The sequence below is a fragment of the Aptenodytes forsteri genome, unplaced genomic scaffold (assembly GCF_000699145.1).
Source record: "Aptenodytes forsteri isolate BGI_AS27 unplaced genomic scaffold, ASM69914v1 Scaffold2, whole genome shotgun sequence".
NCBI lineage: Eukaryota > Metazoa > Chordata > Aves > Sphenisciformes > Spheniscidae > Aptenodytes > Aptenodytes forsteri.
In genome coordinates, this window is record NW_008795695.1 from 8,139,740 (window position 1) to 8,148,266 (window position 8,527).

The window sequence follows — 8,527 nt, forward strand, 5'->3', positions numbered from 1 at the left end:
GGGGCGGCCCGGCCGGCCCCTTCCCCCGGGGCGAGCCCTGCCTTCCCCGCCCTCCCCTCCACGCTCTGAAGAGGAGTTGCGCAGCGTGCTCCAGGCTCCTGTGTGTCTTTCTCTGCCCTTTCTCCCCTTCCTCTTTTTTTCGTTCCCCCCTGCTCCTTTGGAGAGTTTGCTTAGTTGCCCCCTTAGAGCCGCAGTCCCCTTCTCTCACCCCTCCCCTTTGGTCCGCAGGTAAGCAGATCCCACGCTTGGCGAAATAGATGCATTTCGCCCTCTCTTATTCCCCCACGACCCTTGCCGAGTGCAAGTGAGCTTAGCCCTTTCCTTGCCTCTATACATTGGTGCCAGCACGTCCCCCTCTTCCTCTGCAGCACCAGCGCTTTCCATTGCCGTGTGCTTCACACACCATCCCCCCCCCCGCGCCCGCAGCACCTGCGATGGCTTCCCTGGGTGCCTTGCTAGGTCGCAGCAGCCCCACGCTAGGTCCCCTCGCCTCTGGGAGGCCTTGCGGTGAGCCTTGGTGGGGGAAAGCAAGGACTCGCTCGGGCAAGCTTTCCCTCGTGGGGTGCCAGCTCCCTGCCTCTCCAGCCCCACTCTGTACCAGGGAAGTCTCAAGAATTCTTTTTCCTGCCGTTGCTAACACCAGTTGAGCTCTGCTGATACGGCTTGCCGTTTTACCCACGGGAAGGGTTGCTAGCCGTTGCCACTGTTTTTGGTGGCGTGATGATAAGCCGTGGTGTGAGCGAGTGAGGTTATATGATGCTCTTTCTATTTTACAAGAGCTTGCTCGGTGTGGGGGGCGTGTGTACTTGTGCGTAAAAATAATAATAAAATAGAAACATCTCTGTGTAGATGGGACCCTTTATTTGGAAAATAATAGCTGATACTGGCCCTTCTCTAGTACCTTCTATAACCTTTGTTTATCTGCTACTTTCCAGCTTAATATGCAGTGCTGGTGTTGGAATGTAGCAGCACTTTTGCTAGGCTGTAACCCTTCTGATCTGACCCAGCGTGGACATGCTTGCTCTTACATTTAACCTTCATTTAAATGAACGTGTATATTTGTCATAGAATAGCAGGAAGCTAAATTAGCGTTGCTGTGTTTCTTTTGTAGTTACGGAAGCATGTCTTCATGTATTACGTGTGCTACATATACTAGTACATTTCCATTCATTTTACATGTACCATCCACATGTCAGGGTTGCTTTTTTTTTTTTTTAAACTTGGCTTAACTGCAGAAGCTGTAGTAGACTTCTCGGGTGAGTCCTCTAGTGGAGAAATACAGCAACAGGGAAAAAATCTGGTGACATTGCTGCACCACCTCACGGAGCAGCATTTGCTCTGACAAAACAGGCTGCTTTTGGACTTCGGTTGTCAACATGTGATTTCCTCTCCCCTCCATCAGTGTATAAGCCATAGGTAAGGTGATGAGATGCTTTTTGTATACGTGCTGTTAATGTGGGAGATGCATTATGCGGTGCAGATGCTATAAATGCAGAGCAGGACAGAAAGCGTAGCAAATCTGACATAATACTGAGACACGAATAAACTGACTACTCTGAAAGGATGCCATGGAGTGCTGTCTGGTAGAAAGGATCTTCGGTTCCTAGGATCTGAGCACCAAGACGCAGGAATAAGCTTTTAGCTGTAAGATGCTTCTAATGAGCATCGATGCACTCAGGATTTAACATCTGCAACCTTTTCCACTTTGAAGTTTGATGCTCTAGTATATTCTTTCCTGATAGATGTATCTTAATGTGTTTTTTAGCTCTGTGATTATGGTAAAACGCTTAAGTTTTGGTTCAGGTGTACTGCTGTTTTTAACCTACCCTTCTTGTAACTCTAAAATTTGGAGAGTCTCTCTCTAGCTGCTGGTTTTTTTGTTGCTATTGACAGTACACCAGATCCAGGTGCTTTTTTTTGTGTTCCAGTGTCTTGCTACTGCTGCCTTTCTTGTGTAATGAGAACACTTGAAAATAATTTCTCTAGTGGGTTATATGCTACATGGTGCTGCTGAATCCTGGCAAAGGGGTTGCTCTAGTGACCCCCATGGCAGTGCACAATCTCAACTGTAATGCTAACTTAAATTAGTCAAAACATGGAGACCTGAATATGGGGCTAATAAAACAGTCTGAAATTACAGAGTGACTACATAACTCCTTCCTGTAGAAGTTGGAGAGATCATATCCAGTCCTGAATAAATTACATTGCTTCTTAGCACTAGTGCTTCCTGATGAAGCACCTACCCTGGGCAGGTGTTCGCTGTCCTGCCATGTCAGTCCCTCTATGCGGTGGCTGTGTGCTCCGGTGCCTACTTTAGTCTGAGGCTTGAGCAAGTGCTGACTCTTCTCTTGGTGCTTGTGGCATCCTTCCTCATCTCTGACAGCTCCCCTGCCTTGCAAAAAAAAAAAAAAGTAAGACCCTGCCGCCTGGCTTTCTTGCGCTTTAGGGCTGTCATTAACTCCTGTGAGCTCCCTGGCAGCTTGAGTGCAAACCTTCTCAGAGCTGCAGTCTGGTAGACTTTCACGGCTTTCTTCAGAGGCAAACTTTGTGATTCTGTGGGGTTTCCCCCACCCACAATTGTTTTTAATAGTTACCTTGGCATTTTCATAGATCTATGCAGAATAAATCCCTCAAATTCATTTTTGTTGCTTTAAACTCTGTTGCTCCCTAGCACTGCTTGTGTTCAAGTCAGGGATCCCTCCTCATTCTTTTCTTGCATGTGGCTTCTGTTGTGAACCATGGAGTCTGTTGTGCAGCTGGTCTCCTCCCTACCCAGCTAGCCTCGACATGGTTACAGGGCGAGCATGACCCCTCAGTCCTGCTTGATGCTTCTATGTCCCCTTGCTTCTTGGCAGACTTCCTCAGAGCCTCTTCAGCTTTCCTTTTGTGTCTTAAAAATGCAACACCCAAGAGCTTGGGGGGGGGGGGTGGTGAAGGCAGGGGCAAGGGGGAAAACTTACTTTCAAACTTTGTCACAGTTGTCTGCATGTACTTTTCACAAAAGCTCATGACTTTATTCTGAAGTCAAAGTTGAGCAGCCATTCTCTGTCCTGTTTTGTAAGTAGCGTATGATCAGGTAATTGACTTGCACTAGAAATACTGTATTTGTAAATTGCCCGTGGACAGAGTCCTGGATCAGCAGAGACCCCAGTCAGTGCTCTTAGGAAAACAATAATAAAAAACCCTAAAAGCACCCCCTAAATAAATAAATAAATAATGACTTCTCTGTGGTATCACTGTATTTGAAGAGTAGCTGCAGCGAGGGACTTGAATTGTGTTACTCTGTGTGTGAGTATATGGAGGAGATGCTTTGGGAAAAGGAAGGTATGAGGCCAGTGAAGTGACTGGAGCTTAGGGAGGAAATAATGAATTTTGCCCACATGCGTGCCTTTCTACCCTCCAACATGCAAATAACAAATAGTACGGTGAGCTTGGGGAGTTCGATGGCAGACTTATCAGTAGCATACAGATGTATGTAAACAACGTGTTGCCTACCTTCAAAAGTCCGAGTTGAAGACTATGGTTGTCGTGAAGGTAGAGGTGCAAAATGAAGACAGAGCTGTTCATGCTCTAAACTTTACTTATTCATAGCAAAGATGAATTTCTAATTATTTCTAACTTTCTCCCAGGAGAGTCATCTTCAGCTTTCGGCAGGGGGATTATGGCAGAGCAGGACCTTCAGCAGGAAAGGGTAGTGACCTGCTAGTGAATTAGCAGGAGTTGTCGCTTGCTGGAGAAAGGAGAGCTCTTCAGGGAGGCTTCCTCTTCCTACCCTTCTCGTCCTGCCGAAAATCCCTTGAGAGCCCGGGGAAGGAAGTGGGGGGTAGGGGGGGAAAGGGAAGGAAGAGCTGGAAATGGCTTCCTATTGCTCTGATGCTGTTTTGCAGACTGACCACAGGGCGGCAATGCGAGACACCCTCCAAGGAAAATTGGCAGCCTGGGGAACCTAGGACAGACAGAGAAGGTGGCGGTATTCCCATGCTGTTCTTGCTGCCGCTCGACTCTTGCGAGCTGGGACACCAGTCTTCGACAAAACAACTTTGTAACTGGAACTGAAGTGAATGGACAGTTTGAAAATACTTTATATTGGAGTATTTCACTAAAAATGAGGAAGCATATCAATATTTTATTAGCAGCATACTCTTCTCCCCCACCTCACCTGTAACAAAGGACACGTGTCATAGTCTAAAACCTAATTACCTTGTTTCAGCAAATACCCGGACTAGGGGACCCATCCACCCACCTCTGTAATACTACAGTGAATCTGGGCTCTCAGTTTGACTGGCACGTTCACACAATGTAACTTGTCTTCAGCATCTGTTTGTTGCCTTTGGAGTGGGTTGCCACGTTTCAAAAATTCCCTGCCTGCTGTGGAGATCGCTAGCTATTTTAGGAAAGCCAAAGTAATGGGCAGCAGTGTTGCTTGATATCTTGGCTATTACACTTAATTGCTGTGTAGGCAGCTGCAGCGATTGGGCTTTTGATATCTTAGTTGCTAGGAAGAAGGGGAGAATGAAGAGGGCAGTAAGCAGGCAGATACTGGTTTTATTTTCTTGCCTTTCTTGTGAACCTACCTGTTCTTACAGTTGAATTGTACATCTTCCCCGCCCCTCTCCCCTACTTAGCAGGTTAAAATTACACAAAAGTTTTCCTCTATTTCCTTTGATTTTTTTTTTTTTTTTTTTTAGTAGGCTGAAACAGGCTCTTCTTCACAGTATTATGCCTAGCAGGGAAGGACCCTTGTGTTAGGGGTGGTGCTGGAAAGAAGACCAAAGAGTTGGAACTAAAAGACAAGATCGGAAAACCACAAGATCTAGTGTTGCCTTTCCTGTAGGAGTCAGCTTTCTGTTTTCTGCCTTAAGCATTTCCATAAGAATAACTGGATTTTGAAGTGTGTGATACAGATGGCATTTGAGAATGATACCCTCTTGGCTGACGTTTGCCACTTTTCAGTCTTAAGACTTGAGAGTGGTCCTCTTCTAAGTTTCTGCCAAGTGTGGGATATGTGCCTGGCTTGGGTGTGGCGGTGGTAGAGGATTATTTTGTTCCACAAAATAGTTTAAGCCTTTTTATAGCAGATAGTTGTTGGCTAGGTGAATTTGGCAAAGTTGTCCAAAGTGAGTACTAAGTTGATGGCAAGAATAAGGGACTCAAAAGCCTCTTGGTTTATACGAGCTCCTGCAGTATATCGAGTGATGTGCTTGAGTGAGAGTATGTAATGGGATGCCCTGGTTAACTCTGCCACTCTTGTTTCCTAAGCTGTAGAGCTGCAAGCCTGAGTGCTGGGGCAGGACGGTGGCAGGCCCTTGTGTCCATGCTGGGACTGGCAGACTTCGGTGGGATTTGGCTAGCCCCTCTTCAGTGGGCAGGAATGGCAGCTTAACCTTTAAGATATGACTTCTCCTCTTGGCCCCCATTACCTACTTAGCAATGTGCTCTTCTCTCTTGGCTTTGTATCTCTCCTCACTTGTTCACTGTGTGTATGTACACATGTGGATGCATTGTGTATAAGAACAGGGACATGCTTGTAAACTTCATCATGAGAGCAGATTGTCTGTCCTTTGTTGAAAAAGAAGGAAGGAGAACCTGTTGTGATAAAATAGCATTATTGCTCTCCGTTGTTGTAAAAACCCTCAGAAGTGACTGACTCTTTTAAAGATGTCCATTATATCACTTAGAGTAAGCTGTTCAATTAATTTGAGTATGAATGCGTGTATATATTTACTTTCTTCTAATACATCATACATACCATATTTTGTAATGATGGAAGTTCTTGCTTTCTTTACATACTCTTTCAGGAGCCGATTTCTCCAATTCCTTTGTTCCAGAGCCATAACACTGGCAACTTCCACCCAAAAATTACTTTGGTGGTTGTCGATTATTGATCAAGTAACTTACCTTGCTTTTTGTCAGACTCCAGCCAGAGCAGGCTGCTAATTCTTTGAGCCACAGCTGCCCAGACCTCCTCTGCTACAAGTCTGTGGCAATGTAAGGGCTGCTTATGTGGAAGCAATTGCTTGATAGAGCTGCATATACCAGCCTGTGCTGCTTATCCAAGGGCAGCAGGAACCACTGGGCACCAGGTTGTTCCCTTCAGAACCGCCTGCCCAGTGGACCAGCAGGAATATCTCTGGTGTGTGTTCAGTAGAAGAGCTGATAAGAAGGTGAAAGGGGGGGGGGGGGAAATAAAAGGGAGGACAGATAGGCAAAATATAACTAGTTATGTAGAAGTGGAACAGGAAAGATGGAAAGTAAGGCAAGATCTGTGTAAGTGAAGGACCTGTACTGTGGGAGCACGAGTGCAAATACTGGTGCTGGAAATGAGATACTAAAGAAAATGCATCACGCCTGGTGAGGAGAGGTGAGGGGAAGAAGCAGATGGTGTAAAGGAAGGGTCATGAGCCCTAGAAATACGATGGTGAGGACCTATATAGGAACTATTGTTCTGCTGTTTCTCACATCTTTTTAATCCTGGTTTGTCCGCTTGCAAGCCAGTCCTTGTGCTTCAGTTATGCAAATATCTAAAGAATAATTACTAAAAACAAAGGTACATGCAGAGCATGGATACAGGAGGGGAATGTGTTCAGTGGAGTTGATGTGTTTGAGACTACTAGAAAAATAAATCAATGTTTGGTAGCTTTTAATATAGGTAATTACAAAGCTTGATGTAGAATAGCACTAGCTGTTTTATAACAAAGATAACTTTATTTAAGCCTTGTTTTGGTGTCTTAAAATCCCCAAGAAGCATCAGAAATCTTGCAAGAGCACCCAGCAGACTAGGAAGTTTGGAGGGCCTCAAACTTAAATTCTAGGATTATCTATGCCTTGGAAACTTTTGTCTTGCCTTTCAATAAAACTTGTGATGCTTTATGTTCTTGGAAAGATTGTGGGCAGCCATAAATGATGGGAACTTGGGGAAGTCCTAAATAAGCTTAATGAGTCTGGCTTTATTTTTTTACTCTTGCTAGAAATTCTAGGAAGAATTTCTTCTTAGTATTTTGCCCAGTTGCATGGTGACTGACACTTCCACTACTCCTTTCCCATTCCCCAAGTAAGTCTATACTCTCCTAGCTAAAATCCTCTTCAATGGGGTGAACCAGCACATTTTTCTAGGCTAGGAGTATGCCAGTTACATCAATTACTGCTGAACGATGATAACCACCAACTGGATCACATCTTTGTACCTTGCAGCTAAAGAAGTCGGTCATCTTCAGTAGTGGTAGAGATTTTACAACACTTTCTGATGGTGTGCTTCTAATAGAGTGATACTGTTTGTCCTCTACATCCAGAAAACTTAATTACGTGGTCCCAAATCCTCTACAGAAATCAAATACTTGCATGTTTATGCTTGTTTTATCCATTCTCTTGCTGTTGCTCTTAGTGACTAAGTATTTAATCAAACTAATTTAGGTAAATAGTACTTGCCAGTGGCAGTGAAAATGTTTGTGCTTCTGAACTTTAGGTTGCCACAAGAAGGAATTTGAGTCTTCGGGCTCAGTGTCCCTCTGCAGCTTCCAACTTAGTATGTCAGCTGACGTCTTGACACACTTACCTGGCAGGGAGAATTCTGCCTGATGCTGCATGATGCCAGAATCTTCTATTTTTTTTTTGCCATCTCCTGGAGGAGACACCCCTTCCTAATTCCATTAAAATGGCTTGCTTTCCTTGTTTGCCCTATTGTGCTCTTTACTTAGTTACTGTTGACCATGTGCCTTCTCAGTACCCTCTTTCTTCTTCTGATTCCAGTTCCCGTGTAGAAGGAAGAATGTCATCTGTCTGCAGTTGCAAAGAAAAGCATGGTTTCCTGGCTGAGGGATGGAGCTGCTTATAGTGACAACCTGTCTTTGGGCATCTGAGCCTCTGGTAGTCATCTGCTTAAGTTATGGCAGAGGCATGAATGATTCTGCTTATTTGCCAGGGAAGAGTGGCCCAGTTCCTCAGCAGTGCTGAGCAGCAGCTGTACTTTCTGCTCTCTTCACAGAACCCAGATAACATGTCACCCGTGTAAACATAAGCCAGTTCTTTGGGCTGATGAGGGAAAAAGGAAGTACTTAACCTACATATTTTCTTTAAACTCGCAGTCGGTTTAACTTAAGCTGATGGACTAGTCTTTCTTAAGACCTGAGTAAGATGACTACAGTATGTCTAGGTAGGCATGGAGAAGATAGTCTTTCTTTCTGGTATCTCTTTTAAAAAATAAAAAGGAACTTTGTCTCCTTTCTTCTGTCCCCAGCTTAACCACCCCCCTTCCCCTTTAGGTGTTTGGAATTTTTGGAAGAACAGTGGAAGCAAATAAAGCCACTATTCCTGACAGAGTGCTCAGGACTGACTTACAGGGGAAGAAACCATCCAAACGTAAATGCCACAGGCAGTGGCATGAAGTGGCTTGCTGGGGCACTGTTAGTGATGTAGGTTTCAGAAAATAAGCCATCTTCCTCTTGCTTTGCAATTCAACAGTACTGTAGCTTCTGTTGTGTTTACGGAGTACTGAATGAGCACTGCAATAAAGCTGCATCCTCTTTCTGCT